This window comes from Pleurodeles waltl, chromosome 7, assembly GCF_031143425.1.
Source record: "Pleurodeles waltl isolate 20211129_DDA chromosome 7, aPleWal1.hap1.20221129, whole genome shotgun sequence".
Taxonomy (NCBI): Eukaryota; Metazoa; Chordata; class Amphibia; order Caudata; family Salamandridae; genus Pleurodeles; species Pleurodeles waltl.
In genome coordinates this window covers 268,612,916-268,630,234 of record NC_090446.1, presented here as the reverse complement: position 1 = coordinate 268,630,234, position 17,319 = coordinate 268,612,916, and positions in this window count along the sequence as shown.

Genomic DNA, 17,319 nt, shown 5'->3' with positions numbered 1-17,319 from the left:
TGTGTGTTTATGTGTGTGTGTTTGTGTTTATTTGTCATCTTCCACCATTTGTCTTTGTTCTCCATGATGTGTGGCCAGAGGTCATGTTTTGTAATCTATGTCCATAGGTATGCATGTGTTCTTTGTTCTCAATGCCTCCTTGTTCTCAGTTGTTGTTTGACCACGTGGCTGGGGGCCATTTTGTGCATCCTGCCACTATGTCTTTGCCATAGGCTTGCATGTGTCCTTTTTTCTTCATGCTTGTTGTTGTTGTTGTGTGATCATGTTGCTGATGGCCATTTTGTGCATCCAGCCAGTGTGCCTTTGCCATGGGCTTCCATGGATTGAAGTGATACCAGTTTAATATTCATATGTTTGGGGATCATTGTAGTATAGGTATACTAAACTAATATGATTCTGATGTACAAAGATTATTATAATTTCCTTTCTTTATACATTTTTTTATTTTGCACCTCCTTTGTCCTTAACTCACAATAGGTTTTTTCCTTGCCATGGCAATTATTGATCATTTGTTTAATTTAAGTTTACCTTTTATTCATTATTTTATTTTTTATTTAGATTTGTAAATTTAAATTAAAATTTTTTATTTTATTTTTTAGTTGAATTTCTTTAATTTTTACAATTTGTTTTTGATTTTAATTTTTTTTTTTTTTTGCATTCTTTCAATCTATTTAATTCTGCATTTTGCCTTGAACCATCCATCCATCCATCCGTCCACCACAGGTTCATAGCCATGCCACAGCATTCGGTTTATTTAGGTATATAATAATTCAATTTCCTTCTGAATACCCTAGCAGCAGTTACATCAGCAACATAATTCTTTTTGTTAATGATTATTCCATTTCCCCTTGACCACTTTGCCGCCATAGGTTTTTTAAGAATTATTTCATTTACCCATGCATTTCTCTCTGACTACCACAGGTGTCTCCTTTAAAGCAGATTGAGATAAATCAAAGAGCTATATCTGCATGTTGTGGTGCCTGATTTGAAATGAAATTTTATGGTGTGGTTTGACTTTACAGTGTTTGATTAAATTGGTATTTATTACATGAGGAACCAACCACACTAATATTGTATTTGCCTGTACTATTTCAACCTGCAACAATGCTACATTTCACTTACTACATTTTTCCTTGCTTTGTTGCTTTTAGGTGCAGAAGTGAGAAGAGACATCACATCACCTGCAGTACTGCCAAAGAGAAGGCTTGTGCAGTTATTTCAGTCCTCCAATCTCTTTCGCTTGTGCAGCTTAGTACCCTTGCCAACTAAGAGCTTTAAGATGCCCTCCAAAGAAAGCTGCTCCTAAAAATGTGGTCAGTGAGAAGAAGCAGCTTTTCCCAGTGATTTGTTGACCACAGCTTTTATTGGGAGATGTGCGCCTGCCACACCGGCCTCCAAGAAGGAATCTAGGAGCTGCACTTCCACATCAACAGCACCACTCCAACCTAAGCTCATGACCATGTCTGTCAGTGAGGCAGCCACTGCAATCATAGTGACGCCAACGAGCAGTGACGTTGAATTAGATTTGTCCCATTTGCAAAGTAGTACCCAGTCATTTCAGGAAGTAGAACAAAGTGGACAGCAGACATAGCCAGAAATAGTATATCTTCCCGAAGTTGGAGAGGAACAGGAGGATGAGCATCTTGCAGAGCAAAAACCTCCTTTTTTAGAATAAATGGCTCCCAGATCTTCAGCAAGAAAAAGGAAGGGTACTATCCCACCATCTTCTCCAAGCACCACATCTGATGATGATGATGATGATAGAGACATGGAATGGACCCTGGCGGAGACTGGAAGACACCAGGAGGGGCAAGGGAAAAGAAAAGTTCCATAAAACCTTAGAATCATGGAAGGGGATGATGAGGAGGAGGATGAGCATAATGAACCAGTCATCATGGAAGCTAGCACAGAGGAGTCAGACATTACTATTCAACCTGTTATGAGGGATGTGGCACAGGCAACACCTCCAGCTCTCATAGTTGTAAGGCCCCATCTGAGACCTGCAGCAACCCCTACCTCAGTAGACGTGCACACTGCAGAGATGCAATCAACACACCCACCGAATTCCAGTTCTTCTTCAACCATTGACAGTGGGCCAGTAAGAAAGTACTTCTCCCCAGTTTGGGACTTTTTTTTACAGTTAGCAAACTGGAGGAGAACATTGCAATATAATTCTGTTGCTATGTGAGTGTTCTCCAAGGTAAGGCCTGGTTCACATTATGGTATTGGAGGCCAGACGACCTACATGAAAAAATATCATGCAATCCAGTGAGAGAAGCACCATAAAAAAAATCTGAATGTGGTTTTGAAGGTCAAGAGAGCTGGGAAGCATCAGCTGCCTCTGGTCAAATCACTGTGGAAGGTGAGGAAGAAGAAGGTGAATTCCCCACGCAAAGAAGCGTGTCCCAAAGCAGTGAGCCAGAATCACTCATCTCAGTGACCTTACAGTGGCTCAGGAAGGCTCAGAATCAGATGGAGACACCAGGGCATACGGTAACTGCCCCACAATGCACATTGAGTCTGCCACCACCTACTTCTTGAAAGCCAGCTGCGTCAGTGTCCCCAGAAAAGAAGAAAATCCAGGCTACTATTAAGGGCATGTTTAGCCAGGAAGGAACGTATGATGCAACCAGTCAATGGCACATTTGTACAATGGGAAGCTGCCAAAAAATATTAGCGTTGTACCGCCTCCCTTTTTCTTTTCTGGAAGGAGTTGGATTCTTAGAATTTGTGACAGCCATCTGCCCGAAAGGGAAGGTTCCAAGTCAGACCTATTTTCCTTGAGTTGTTGTTCCAGCACTGCATCACAATGTGCCACAATTGGTTGGACAAGCTGTGTTCCAAAGTGTTGTCCAGACTATGCACCTGAACGATTAAATGTGGACCAGTTGTCAGGAGACTTATTACATGTGCGTCAATCCACACTGGTGCCCTAATTCACATAGGTAAACTTACGCTTTTGGCCTAAGTTTAGATCAAAAGTGTAAGTTTACGAATTTCAGGTATTTACAAAGGTAAGTTATGGGTAGTATCTTTAAATCCACACTCGGGTAGATTATTCCCACTCGGGGCAGATCATCCTCAATCAGGCCAGAAGAAGCAAAAATGCATACTATAATCACACTACCGGAGAGTAGTAAGGGAGATTAGAAACATGTATTTGGTGGGAAACGTCCCATACTAGCTCCCTCTTCAAAAGACTAGTTACCTCAAGAAAGTGTGGGGTTCACCAATGAAGTGGAGCTCAGTTCACAAGAGATTATCCGTGGGCTCCTGGACCTCGCTGGGTTTAGAAGATGCACGGTGTGGGTGCAGTGTCGGGTGGAAGGGGGGATTTCCTTTTACAGACTAGGTGGTCTCACACACTATATAGTGTCATGCTTCATTATTTGACCACCTAGCCCCACCCAGGTAGGATAGTACCACCTGGGCGGACTCAACCTCGCCCTTAAAAGAACGGGAGGGAGTGCGTAAATATATTTTATCTGGAGATAATGGGATCCAGCTAAGCTACTGGGATATAAAAGCACCTAGGCAGTTACCTGTGTGTGGTCTACACTTTTAATAGTGGTAACTGCTGGTGCAACTAAAAACAGGGCGGGACACCACAGTGAGAATAAGGACTCACTGGGCCACCTCACTAAAAATTGGCCGACATGTTTCTGCCCTCTTCTAGGAGCAGTGGAAGGTCTAGGGGCATTCTTAAGGGCCTAGGATCCCCAACCATCATGCAAGGTGCAAATAGATGAGCCTCCCCTCGTAGAAAGGGGGGGGGGAAACTATGATATATTGATAAAGTGGGCCTACCTTTGGCAAGGAACTACCTCGCAAGGCCTGAAGGGATAGAAAACATAATTACATCAACACAACACAGCGAAACACACTATCTACTTGAATAAATATAAAATATAAAATAGAAAGGGTGCCACAGCAATCCAAAATCATGCGGAGCACACAGTGAAAACATGGTACTGTAGAGAAACAATTAACCTTACCCTAATGTTTGAGGCTATTGGCCTCAGATTCCAGGAGGGGGAGTGTCCCCTTATAGTCACACTCTAGGGGGGCGGGAGGGGGGGAAAAAAAGAAAGAAAGGGAATAGAGACATAGATGACATTTAAAAAAAAAATGTTTATGCTGTATGACACTATAGTTGTCCATTAATGATGATGGAGAAAGCACGCTGAGCCCAGCCCTCGTTGCAAGCTGGGGGCGGTGGAGGAGCCTACTATGGAGAGTCTAGCACACACTGACTAATAAAAATGACCTGTGAGCGTCAAATGAAAGAAAAAGAGGAATTTAACTGTCACAAGTAATAAAAAATATAATAAAAAGGTAATCCACATGGGCACAAGCACACAAGATTTAACAATGCAAACAACCAGGCATTCAGGCTTATCTGTGGTGTAGCTGGAGGTTCGCCGTCAAGCAAGTTCTAAAGCACTTACTACATCAAAGGAGGTGCTCGCTACGCGACTATCCTGACCCCTCGCTGGACCGCTTGTGGTGTGTGGTCTAGGGCAGAGGCGGTATAAGTACCCGTTGTGAAATGGAGTGCACCTGTATTCAATTGCTCGAGCCGGTTGGAGCCGGTCTCAAGCACCAGGGCTCTGGGCGAGTGACGCTACACGCCGTCTCCAGGGTGCCGGGAAACTGAGTGTGCCGCGTCCAGAGGCGGCACGCATGTGCGCCCGCGCTAAGGAGTCTGGGGATTGTAGTCCCCAAACGCATCTCGTGTATGCGATGTTAGAGCCTGCGCTGGGGAGTTGCAATGCATACTGACATAGGACTTCATTACAACCCTAGCGATCAGTGTTAAAGCGGCGGTAATACTGCCAACCGGCCAGGGGAAAAAAAAATGGAATTACGACCACGGTGGAAACCGCCAACATAGATAGCCACTTTAACACTCTGACCGCCACAGCGGTACAAACAAACAGCGCAGTGGTAACCGCCAACAGACAGGCGGAAGACAATGTACCGCCCACCCTATCACAACACGGCAATCCGCCACCTTTTCCGGGGCGGAACAAACGCAAATAAAAACACGATGGAAACAGTACACAGAAGGGGAAATCACTCACCTCTCCACACCTCACGACGAGCCAGGACGCCATGGAGCCAGAACTGCAGATCCTGCTGGCGATGGTCTTCCTGCTCCTCTATCAGGAGCTCCAACGATGGCGGCGACGACCACGGTGAGTACTGCACCTACAACACAGGGGAGGAGGGAGGGAAAAGAGAGTGACACACACACGCAACATCCCCACCCCCACCCCCACCCTCACCCACAACACCATACACACAAATACATGCTGCAACATTACATATACACTTCCCCCACGCCCCCTTGAATAACGCAAGGACAAAAGGAATTGATTTGAAAGATTGTAATCAATATAAATCCCGTAGTCAAAACTCAAAATACAGTATATACAATTATGTACACGAAATACACAAGTCTGGATAATGCACCAATCATTGTCTGTGGACCACTAGGCTCAAAATGCATGGGCGAGGCCCACACTAGATGGCTGACTCCAAACATGGGGAGAACACTGCTGGGGTATCAGACTGAAAATATACAGGCAACTCAGGGGGAGGAGGAGGGGACACCTCAGCCTGATGAACGCACGACGCCACTGCTCGACGAGGGGGCTCCATGCCCATTGATGTAGCCTGGGAAGTGCAAAGCCACAGTCCCTCAAGTCTCTCCAGTGGGTGGTTTGCCCATTACATTATCCTGGGGAGTGCAAACCCACAGTCTCTCAAGTCTTTTCAGTGGGTGGTTTGCCCACTGCTTTATCCTGGGGAGTGCAAAGCCACAGTCTCACAAGTCTTTTCAGTGGGTGGTTTGCCCACTGCGTTATCCTGGGGAGTGCAAAGCCACAGTCTCTCAAGTCTTTTCAGTGGGTGGTTTGCCCACTGCTTTATCCTGGGGAGTGCAAAGCCACAGTCTCACAAGTCATTTCAGTGGGTAGTTTGCCCACTGCTTTATCCTGTGGAGTGCAAAGCCACAGTCTCACAAGTCTCACAAGTGGGTGGTTTGCCCACTGCTTTATCCTGGGGAGTGCAAAGCCACAGTCTCTCAAGTCTTTTCAGTGGGTGGTTTGCCCCCTGCTTTATCCTGGGGTGTGCAAAGCCACAGTCTTTCAAGTCTTTTCAATGGGTGGTTTACCCACTGCATTATTCTGGGAAGTGCAAAGCCACAGTCTCTCAAGTCCTTTCAGTGGGTGGTTTGCCCACTGCTTTATCCTGGGGAGTGGAAAGCCACAGTCTCATAAGTCATTTCAGTGGGTGGTTTGTCCACTGCTTTATCCTGGGGAGTGCAAAGCCACAGTCTCACAAGTGGGTGGTTTGCCCACTGCTTTATCCTGGGGAGTGCAAAGCCACAGTCTTTCAAGTCTTTTCAGTGGGTGGTTTGCCCACTGCATTATCCTGGGGAGTGCAAAGTCAGAGTCTCTCAAGTGGAAAACAGTCTCCACTAGTTCTGGAGGGGGCCTGGTGCCCAGAGTGCTTCATCCTGCCAAGGACTGAGGTAGTGGATGTATCTCTCCACTGGTTCTGCAGAGGGCTTTGTGCCCAGAGTCCTTCATCCTGCCACGGACTGAGGTGGTGGATGCCTTTCTCCACTGAATGTGATGCTTCATGGAAGCTGGCCAGGCTCCTGGAACTCACCACCAGCCTCGGACGACTGACCACTTGGAATGGCAGCCATGTCTGCGGTGGTGTCACTGGCTCAGGATGTTGGAGGGCCGCTGGCGGTGCTTGCTGCGGTGTCAGTCTCGGCGGTGTCAGTCGCAGCGGTGCTGGTGGCAGGGTCTGGGGCGGCGGGCTCTGTGGCGGCAGTGCTGGTTGCGGGCTCTGCGGCAGTGGTGCTGGTGGCAGGCTCTGTGGCGGCGGTGCTGGTTGCGGGCTCTGTGGCAGCGGTGCTGGTGGTGGGCTCAGTGGCGGCGGTGCTGGTTGCGGGCTCTGTGGCAGTGTTGCTGGTGGTGGGCTCTGTGGCAGCAGTGCTGGTTGCGGGCTCTGAGGCAGTGGCGCTGGCGGGAGGCTCTATGGCAGTAGTGCTGGCGGCAGGCTCTGTGGCAGCAGTGCTGGTTGCGGGCTCTGTGGCAGCAGTGCTGGCGGCGGGCTCTGTGGCGGCAGTGCTGGTTGCGGACTCTGTGGCAGCAGTGCTGACAGCGGGCTCTGTGGCGGCAGTGCTGGTTGCGGGCTCTGTGGCAGCGGTGCTGGCTGCTGGCTCTGTGGCAGCGGTGCTGGTGGCAGGGTCTGTGGTGGTGCAGGTGGCGGTGCAGGAGGCGGTGCAGGTGGCGGTCTTCTCTGCCGTACAGGTTGGCGTTGACATAGACAGAAGGTGTGACACTGGTCCCTCAGTTGGTGCCACCATGCCCTCTCCTGACCTGCCCTTCAGTTTCTGGCCCTTCCCCACCTTGGATGGTGGCACAACTGTCTTGCCACTATCCCCTTTCGTTTTCCCTGACCCCTTGGTGGCAGGGGTTTTCTGCTTCTCCCTCCGGGATGTGGGCAACTTTTTTAGCTTGGCAGGAGGCGGAATGTCCTTGCCCTCGCTCCGTGGCACACATTTCAGCCCTGATGGTTGGCGCACTCCAATAGCCCGCAGTTGCTGGCACCACTGTGGCTGGGGATGTGGTGGCTGACGTGCAGGGTTGGGACCTGGAAAGCCTGGCCCTAGGGGGACGGACTGAGGGGGAGTTGTAGGGAAGAGGTCAATATTAGCTAGGAAAAGTTTTTTAGACACACTGGGATGGGTAGATGGAAGGGGGTTTGGGAGTGAAGGAAGAGGTACTGGTTGTAGGAAGTGTACGTCTGCTGAATTTGTGTGAAGGTGAATGGGCCGGAGGCTGTTGTGAGGTGGACGGCTGTTGAGGGAGGGGTGTGCCTGCATTTGTGAACTTTGGGAGGAGGGCTCACTAACACACTGGGAGAGGACACGGGATGTGTGAATGGTCGTGGGGGTGGTGAGTGCACGTGAGCGGTGTGTGGTGATGGGCGTGCTGGTGATGGAGGTAGTGGCTGAAGATGTTGTGCATGCAGGTGTGAGTGGAGACGAGAAAGGGAGGGAGGAAGGAGACTTGAGGAGGGGGACACAGTGGAGGCAGTGGATGTTAGTATGTCTGCCTGGGTATAATGCTTGTGTGAGTGCCTGTGGGATGTGTGGGGCTTATGTTTGTCTGAGCCACTTTAGTGTGTTGAGGTGTGTGCATGCTGGTCTGATGGTGTGCTTGGGATAGGCTGAGGTACAGGGGATTGGGTCTGGGTGGAGGAAGTTAGAGGGGGGAGGCTGGACACAGGGACAATGGCTGCCATCAGTGCTGAGGCCAGAGCCCGAAAGGCTCTCTGTTGGGCTGCCTGGCCAGAATGAATGCCCTCCAGGTATGAATTTGCTTGTTGCAAATGCTTCTCAACATCCTGGATGGCATTCAGAATGGTAGACTGCCCAACAGTAAGGGATCTCCGGAGGTCAATAGCCTCCTCACTGAGGACAGCAGGGCTGACTGGGGCAGGGCCTGAGGTGCCTGGGGCGAAGGAGATGCCCACCCCCCTGGGTGAGCGGCCACGGGACACACACTGAGGGGCTGCTGGGAGGGCGGTGCTGGTAGGGGCGGTGGCGGCTGTACCTGTTGATGCGGGGGGCACAGAGGGCCCACCACCGCAAGGGAGCTCCCATCAAAGGAGGAGTCGTTGTCACTGCTGTCACCTCCTGTCCCCGCCTTAGAGCTCACCTCGCCCTCCGTCCCACTGGTGGCTTCAGAATCTGTTGTTTCACCCTCCAGGGCCAGGTGGGATGCAGCTCCCTCCTGCTCCGGTGCCACTGCTCCCGCCTGATGATGCTATTGCACACAAGAACAGGAAGACCACAAAAAGGGGGGGAAGACAGAAGAAAGACATGTTCAGTGCATGCAACACCACTACCGTTGGCGGACACTACAGACACAGCAGCCCTCTGCACTACGACATACACTTATAGTTCCTAGATTATTCACATGCCCATGGGGTACAAAGCTTAAGCCCGATTGCTGCACACATGGAAGTCACAGGAGCCTGACTAGGTGTAGATTGCACTAACCACTAGTGGGGTTGGGTTCCACTGAACCTGCCTCACAAGGGACCTTGCCTACCAAGCTCGCCCTGACCTAGGGGAACCCACTGCCCACCTCCCCCACCCAGACACATCATAATGCACACAGAGTCATATGAATGTGACTGTACTCACCCCGGTGTGGCTGCTGTGATGCCCTCAAGTGCCCATCCAACTCCAGATACGCCACCGCCAGGATCCGGAACATCAGGGGGGTCATGGTGCGATGGGCACCCCTCCCATGTTGGGATGCCATCCGAAGCTGGGCCTCTGCCATCTTCTTGCTCCAGCGGCGAAGGTACTCCCATCTTTTCCGGCAGTGGGCGCTCGCCTGTGGACCAAATATCCTTCTTCTGGTGGGCGCTGACCTAGAGGAATAGTACAGAGGAGAAGGAAAATCTTTACCCGTCCGGACCGTCATACTCATTGGCTCACGTTCCCATCCTTGCCCTGACGCACTAACACTCACCGTCCGCACATGCAGTCCTCAACCCCCTCATGTATCTTCCATCCACACCACTCAAAACAGGCATTGCCCATGCATCATGCTCACAGTGTACTCACCTGTTTGTCTGGAGGACCGTACAGTTGTGTGTACTGGGGGAGGACCCCATCCACTAGTTTCGCCAACTCCTCCAAAGTGAAGGCAGGGGCCCTTTCCCCAGACACAAGAGCCATCGTTGCTTCCAGACTGAGGACACAGCAGCACTTGCAGTGTAAGTCCTGTCCTGTTGAAGGTCAGGTATCAAGTGAGTGAACAGACAGAAAATGGCGGTCACGTCCGCGGTGGTGCGTACCGTCACTGCCGGCGTACATCGTCATTGGCTCCTCAGACCCATAGGGTCCAATGTTAACCAATGCAGGATTGCTCCGCGGTCTTCGACCACCTACCGCGACAGTGTGGAACTCCAGCGCAGTTACCTCATATCCCCTGTCCCAACTTACAGGTCAGGCAGCCGTCATTTCAGGGGGCCATATGGCATTAATACTAACTGCGTCACACCTATCTAGGCCTTGCATACACACAGTAACAGCCACATTGCAGATTAATAAATGTGTGCAAATGACATTTTGTGATACCTCAGTGTTGGCTGACTCTCTGCTTGCTGTTCTCATCCATAGGGCACGTCCGCTGGGGCAGGTGATGAGATGGCAGCATCCTCCGGTGTACAGACCGCTGGTGGACCTGTCGACAATGGAAGAGAGACACGTAATAGTCACCTACAGACTTGATCATGCAACAATCCATGAACTGTGTGCCCAGTTGAAGCCAAACCTGATGTCAGCTATCCGCCATCCCACAGGGATACCCCCTCTAGTGCAGGTCCTGTCAGTACTCCATTTCCTGGCAAGTGAGTCTTTTCAAACAACAGTGGCCATTGCATCAGGGATTTCCCAGCCAATGTTCTCTAACGTGCTGTCCAGAGTGTTGTCTGCCCTGCTGAAACACATGTGCAACTACATCGTTTTCTCTCAACTGGAGGAGTTGCCCACAGTGAAAGGTGACTTCTATGCCCTGGGACATATAGGTGCCATTTATGGGACACATGTGGCCTTTGTACTCCCTGCAGGAGTGAACAGGTGTACAGAAACCGGAAGAGCTACCATTCGATGAATGTGCAGATGGTGTGTTTGGCAGACCAGTACATCTCCCATGTGAATGCCAAATTTCCTGGTTCAGTGCTTGACGCTTACATTCTGAGGAATAGCAGTATCCCGTATGTGATGGGGCAACTCCAGAGGCACCGTTGGTGGCTAATAGGTGAGGACAAGGACCCTATACTGTGTGAATAGTTGTCTGGGTATGGGGTTGTCCCTACAGGTTAGTGTGTGTCTAACAGTTGTCCCTCGAACCCTGGGTACCCCAACCTGTCATGGCTACTGACCCCAGTGAGAAATCCCAGGACAAGGGTAGAGGAACGCTACAATGAGGCACATGGACGAACTATGAGGGTGATCGAATGGACCTTTAGCCTCCTGAAGTCCAGGTTCCGGTGCCTCCATATGACAGGTGGTTCTCTCTACTACTCACCAAATAAGGTGTGCCAGATAATCGTGGCCTGCTGTAAGCTGCACAACCTGGCTTTGCGACGCAAGGTGCCTTTTCTGCAGGAGGAGGTCTTGTGGCAGCTGTGGAGCCTGTGGACAGTGAAGAAGAGGAGACATAAGAAGATGATATCGACAACAGAAACAAAGTTATCCAGCAAGACACAGGTAAGAAGATGAAACAGCCTCACACATCTCATACTATTGTTGGAGCTAGCATAAGTCTGTCATTTTCACTCAGTGTATGGACCCTGACTTGTCACTTTGCCTTTCCATTTAACTGATGTGGGTCCCACTTTGTGACCTCTGCTATATTACCTCATGGACTAGAGCTGTGTTTTATCAGTATGTGGACAATTAAATTGACATTGCTATATTCCATAGTTATTGCAATTACACATTTGTGAAAGCACAGACTGACTCCAGATTGTTTTGTGATTGATGTGTGTTTATTTCTGTGCAAATAAGTGGAGGGAGTTGTAAAATGGTCAGGGGCGATGGTGGAGGAATGTCCATGGCAGAGTCCAGTCTATTTGTTTTACAGGTGCATTGTCCAAAGGGGCATAGGAAATGGAGCAAGGGCAGTTGTAGGATGGACAGGGTGACAAAGTGGGACAGAAGGGTGACATTCAGGGGGGTCTCATTTCCTGGCAGGGATCTTGGCAATGTTCTCTGTCTTGTTCCTGGATCTCAGGGACCGTTTGTGGGGTGGCTCTCCATTTGCAGGGGGTGTGGTGCTGGTGTCGTGAATGTGGCGGTGCCTCCTGTCTACTAGCGCCGGCGGAGGTGGAGGGCTGTTCATCATCCAGGCTAATGTCAGGGGCCCCTGGTTGTGCCACAGTGTCCCTCCTGGTGTTGACAAGGTCCTGCAGCACCCCTGCAATGGTAACCAGGGTGGTGTTAATGGACTTGAATTCCTCCCTGATCCCCAGACAGTGTTCCTCCAGTAACCGCTGGGTCTCTTGAAAGTTGGCCAGTATTGTTGCCATCCTGTCCTGGGAATGATGGTACTCTCCCATGATGTTGGAGAGGGCCTCATGGAGAGTGGGTTCCCTGGGCCTGTCCTCCCCTGTCGCACAGCAGTCCTCCCAGCTCCCCTGTTTTCCTGTTCCTCTGTCCCCTGAACTGTGTGCCCACCGCCACTGCCCCCAGGTCCCTGATTTTCTTGGGGTGGTGGGTTTGCCTGGGTTCCCTGTAGTGGTGGACACACTGCTGCTTGACGTGTCCTGGGGTCAGAGGTATGGGCCCGCTGGGTGGGTGCTGTGGTGGTGTTTCCTGAGGGGGGATGCTCTGTGTTGGCTTGTGCCAGTGTCAGGGTAACCGACTGTCCCGAGGTCCCAGATGGGCCGGGCTGGTCATCTTGATCCAGTTATGCAGAGCTGCTATCATCACTGTGGGCCTCTTCTGTGGGGGGACTGGCTATGTCTGGAACCTCCTATCTGGTGACGTTGGGTAGGGGTCCTGCAGGGGTGTAAAGGCATGATTATTGTATCTGTGTGTGCCATTGTGTGCAATGGGTGAGTGACCCTGTACTCCAGTGCTTGCATTCTTGTCTAGGTCCTTGCGTGATATTTGGTTTGGGGTCTGTGTGGGTATCTGTAGTGGACATGCTTTGGTGATGGGCGTCCATGCTTTGGTATTGCATGCAGGGCTTGGTGTTGGGATGGGTGGGTTGTGATAGTGGGACATATGTGAGGTGTTGGAGTGATGGGGTGAGGGTCAGGGTGGGGGTATGTGATGGCATGCAGGTAGGGTGGGGGATATAATAGTTAAGATTTGACTTACCAGAGTCCACTGCTCCTGCTACTCCTGTGAGGCCCTCAGGATGCAGTATTGCCAAGACTCGCTCCTCCCATGTTGTTAGTTGCAGGGGAGGAGGTAGGGGTCCACCGCCAGTCCTCTGTACTGCAATCTGGTGTCTGGAGACCACAGAACGCACCTTCCACGTAGGTCGTTCAACCTCTTCCTGATGTCATCCTGTGTTCTTGGATGCTGTCCCACTGCGTCTATTCTGCGCCATAGCTCCATCTTCCTAGCAATGGAGCTGTGCTGCACCTGTGATCCGAATAGCTGTGGCTCTACCCGGACGAACTCCTCCACCATGACCCTGAGCTCCTCCTCAGAGAACCTGGGGTGTCGTTGAGGTGCCATGATGTGGTGTGGGTAATGTGTGAGGTTGTGTCAGTTGTGATGTGTGAGGGGATGTGTTGTTGTGTGTTGTTTGAGGTGCGTGGATGTTGTGTGAGTGATGATGTTGTGTGACTGTGGATGCTAGTGTTGTTTCTGGTGGTGTCTCTCTCTGGCCTTCTTTCGAAATTTTGGTAGTAAGGGTTTGTGGGTGATGTGGGTGTGTGCTTTATATTGGATTGGGTGTTTGGGAGCAGTGTGTGTATGTGTATCAGGTGTGTGTATTTCAAATTGTCCAATGAGGTTGTGTTTTGTAAATGTGTGTGTATTTTGAACGCAGAGGTGTGTACCGCCAAAGGAATACCGCGGTTGAAAGACCGCTGCGTGGATTCGTGGGTCGTGATAGTGTTGGCGTATTTCTGTTGGCGTGACGGTTTCAGTTTTGTTATCGGCAGTATCACTGACCTTTGGTGTGGCTGACTTGTGTGGGTGTCTGGATTATGGTGGATTCAGAGCTGTGGGTCGTAATAGCTGTAGCGGAATTCTACCGAAGCAGAGGTGTGTTGGCGTTCTTCTGCACAGCGGTAAGCGGGATTTACCGCCAATGTTGTAATGAGGGCCATAGTGCCTACCATCCCCCACCCAGCTAAAATTCCTTACCCCATACCCAATCCCAGCCTTGCTGCACACATAAAAGCAAAGCTGGCACAAACAAAACCCTTTCAGACCTTTCAAAATGTCACTGAATGTTTGTTGGTTTGCCCCTTGCTATGCAACAGGATTATTTGAGGAGAAGGTGGAGGAGGAGAGTAGAGAGGATCTTCAGACAAAGGATAAACATCTTTGGGATGTCCAGCCCAGATGTAATGGCCAGATACCGTTTTCCTCCTGATATCACCTTGGAGATCGTTTGTGAGTGGGAGCAGGATCTTGAACATGTGACCTGCTGTTCCCACGCCATCTCTGCCTATGTCAAGATCCTACCAGCTCGCCATTTCTTTGCTACGGAGTCATTCCAGAGGGTCTACAGTGACCTTGTGAGCATCTCCCAGGCAGCCCACTCCCGATGCCTGCATCAGGTACTGAGCTGCATTAATAGGAGAGCCCATCACCCATACAAATGCCCTATACACTGCCAGAAAGCAAAGGGTAATTAGGGATTACTACCTAATTTCCGGCCTCCCACATGTGCTGGGTGCAATTGATTGTACTCATGTGCCACCTCGCCACAATGCACACATCTTCTGCAACAAACACAGCTGGTACTCCTTCAACATGCAGGGTGTCTGCGATGCTAGTGGTAGCTTCATTGGTGTGCATGAAGTGTTCCTAGACAGTACCCATGACAGCTATGTATTCCACAGGTCACCTCTTGCCCAGCAGTGAGAGACATTGGCAACAAGTGGCAAAAACAAGTAAGTACCAAGCACCACACAAGTATGATATGTATAATCGTGTTTGTACATGTGCACAACCATTAGACAACTCTAATCCACATACCAAAGTCATGCCCCTAACAGACACAGTATGTACCATTTCATGCAGCATGTACTATACAGATGCATGAGGGGCTTTTACAAATATCACTGCATTTCCTTCCTCAGGTGGTGCTGCATATGTACTCTTCCCTCATCATAAAACATACAGATGTTCAACCACTGTATCTCAGCAGCGGTACAATAAGGCACACAGACTGAAACAAGTCATTAATGAGTGCAGTTGTGGGCTCCTGAAGTCAAGATTCAGAAGTCTTGACCATACAGATGGATGCTGCTGTACTCCCCTCAAGTTGTGTGCAAGATTATAGTAGCCTGTTGTGTTTTGCACAGCATAGCATTAGATCATGGTTTACAAATACCTCTGGACCTTCAGCTAGGTCTAAATCCAGGCAACCGGGCCATTGTACAGAACAGAGGGTAGGGTATGTAGGTGCGTGACCAGCTGGTTGACACTTTCTTCACCTGTCCAACATGTTGTGTCATTGCCTTCATGTGATTTGCAGTCGTGGTCAATGATGATTGGTGGACTCTTAACACGTATACATATGCCACTCTGAGAATACTTTGTAAGCCATACATGATGTCTGTATACAACAGCTGTTCCCAAGAGTCTAGATATTGCCCGTGCATTACGTCATGTGCACACGTCATGTACTAGCATGGACACCATCTCATAGGGCTTTCTTGACTCTGGGGAACAAATGTCTGCATGTGTGATGCCTCCCTGCACAGTGTCACAAGAGGGTTCTGCTTCACAAAGGCCCCTGCCCATTGGGGTGAAGGTGCCACATCAGAGGGCGAGTATCCATAACCGAGAGGGAATTCCTGCTATGAGATTTCACAGTGTAGTGATCGTACCCCATGTGCAATGATTGAGGGGACTCTGCCACCAGTTTGTAGGTTGTTGGCTTGTCCAGACTGACTAGTTGGGTTATTGGCCTTTTGTCATGGAGGCTGGAGGGTAGGGGGCAGGTCTCATTGCTGTGTTTTGGTTCAGGACTGGCATGGCAATATGTGCCCTCAGTTTCAAAGCAGCAATCCTGCAGGTCCCACACACTTGTGTTTGCTCTTTCTGTGTTGGGGCTGATCTGACAAACATGTCAGGGCTGCTATAGCTTCCCAGTCTGGCTCTGTACCTCTGTACCTCTGGCCCTTGGTGTACTTGGTACTATGGCCCTCATTATGACTTCGGCGGTCTTTTTCAAAGACTGCCAAAGCCAAGGGCACCAGAAGAGCGCCTGTGCTGGAGGTCTTCGGCCCACCATATTACGGGTACTGCTGGATTTCCGTCACATTTTGGGGGGAAATCCAGCAGTAGTCGTGCTGGCGGGTGGAGGCCCTGGGCAGATCAATCACTAGCCCGCCCCACCAGAAGGACTCCCCCAACCGTATTATGTGCAATGATACAGCATGGCGGTGTCCTGATGGCGGGGCATTGCTGGTGGTGGAAGCGCCCGTTCCCTGCTGGACGACCTCCTCCCCAGACCAGGTAAGTTGATCGTCTGACAGGTGAGGGCGGTTTTAGGGTGGGGGAGTGTTGTGTGTGCATGTATGAGTGGGTGTTGTCTGCATGTGTGCATGAATGTGTGTATGCGTGGTTGTATGCATGTCTGAATGTAGAAGTGAGTGCATGTATGAATGTAAGTGTGTATGCGTGTGTGTATGCATGTTTGTATGCGATTATGAGTGTTGTGGTGAATGAGAGTATGAGTGTTGTGGTAAATGCAAGTATGAGTGTTGTGGTGAATGCATGTATATCAGTGTTGGTGATGAGCATTTGCATGGTGAGTGTGGGTGTCTGTGTGCATGTATGCAGGGAGGGGGTGATCTACCTGGAGGGGGCGAGCTACCTGGAGGAGGGGTGGGGTTGGGAGGGGGATCTTCTAGGGGGAAGAGATTTCCTGTCACAGGAAGCCTTTCCGCCAGGGTTTTTGTCACGGTGATACTGCCGTGGAAACCCTGTGGAAAGGCAGCTAATAATACCACTCAAGGTCTTCTGTGGACTGCCAGGTTGGAGATGCTCATCTCCGCCCTGGGGGTATGGGTCGAGATATGGCGGGTTGGCCTCTGCCAACCCGCCACACTCATAATGTGACGGTCTTCACTGCCAGCTTGTTGGCGGTGAAACTGCCAGGGTGGCCCTGCCGGTCAGTAGACGCTTTGGTCATTATGGGAGCCAATGTGTCCAGGGATTGATATCACTACCTGCGCCTAGTTTGATGATGCACTACAGTCTTCTTAGATGTTAGCAAGGTATTTGGACCACATGTACCATATTGCAAATCAAAGAGCCAAACTATCCTGGGAAGTGCTGTAGTGTAGAGTGTATTTACAAAACCTTTGCTTCCTCCCTTAGTATTTCTGCCGTCATAGTCCTTTGCAGATGTCACACTTATCATAATTATTTTTATTCCACTCTGATTTCAGATTCTACACCCCATATGAAGAGCATCCGCCTCACATGCAGATCCTAAGCTCTGCGTTTGGAGCGTACGCTCTGGGTGTGCATAATCTGTCCTCAAGGCGTAGAATCCGGAGGCCAGGCCA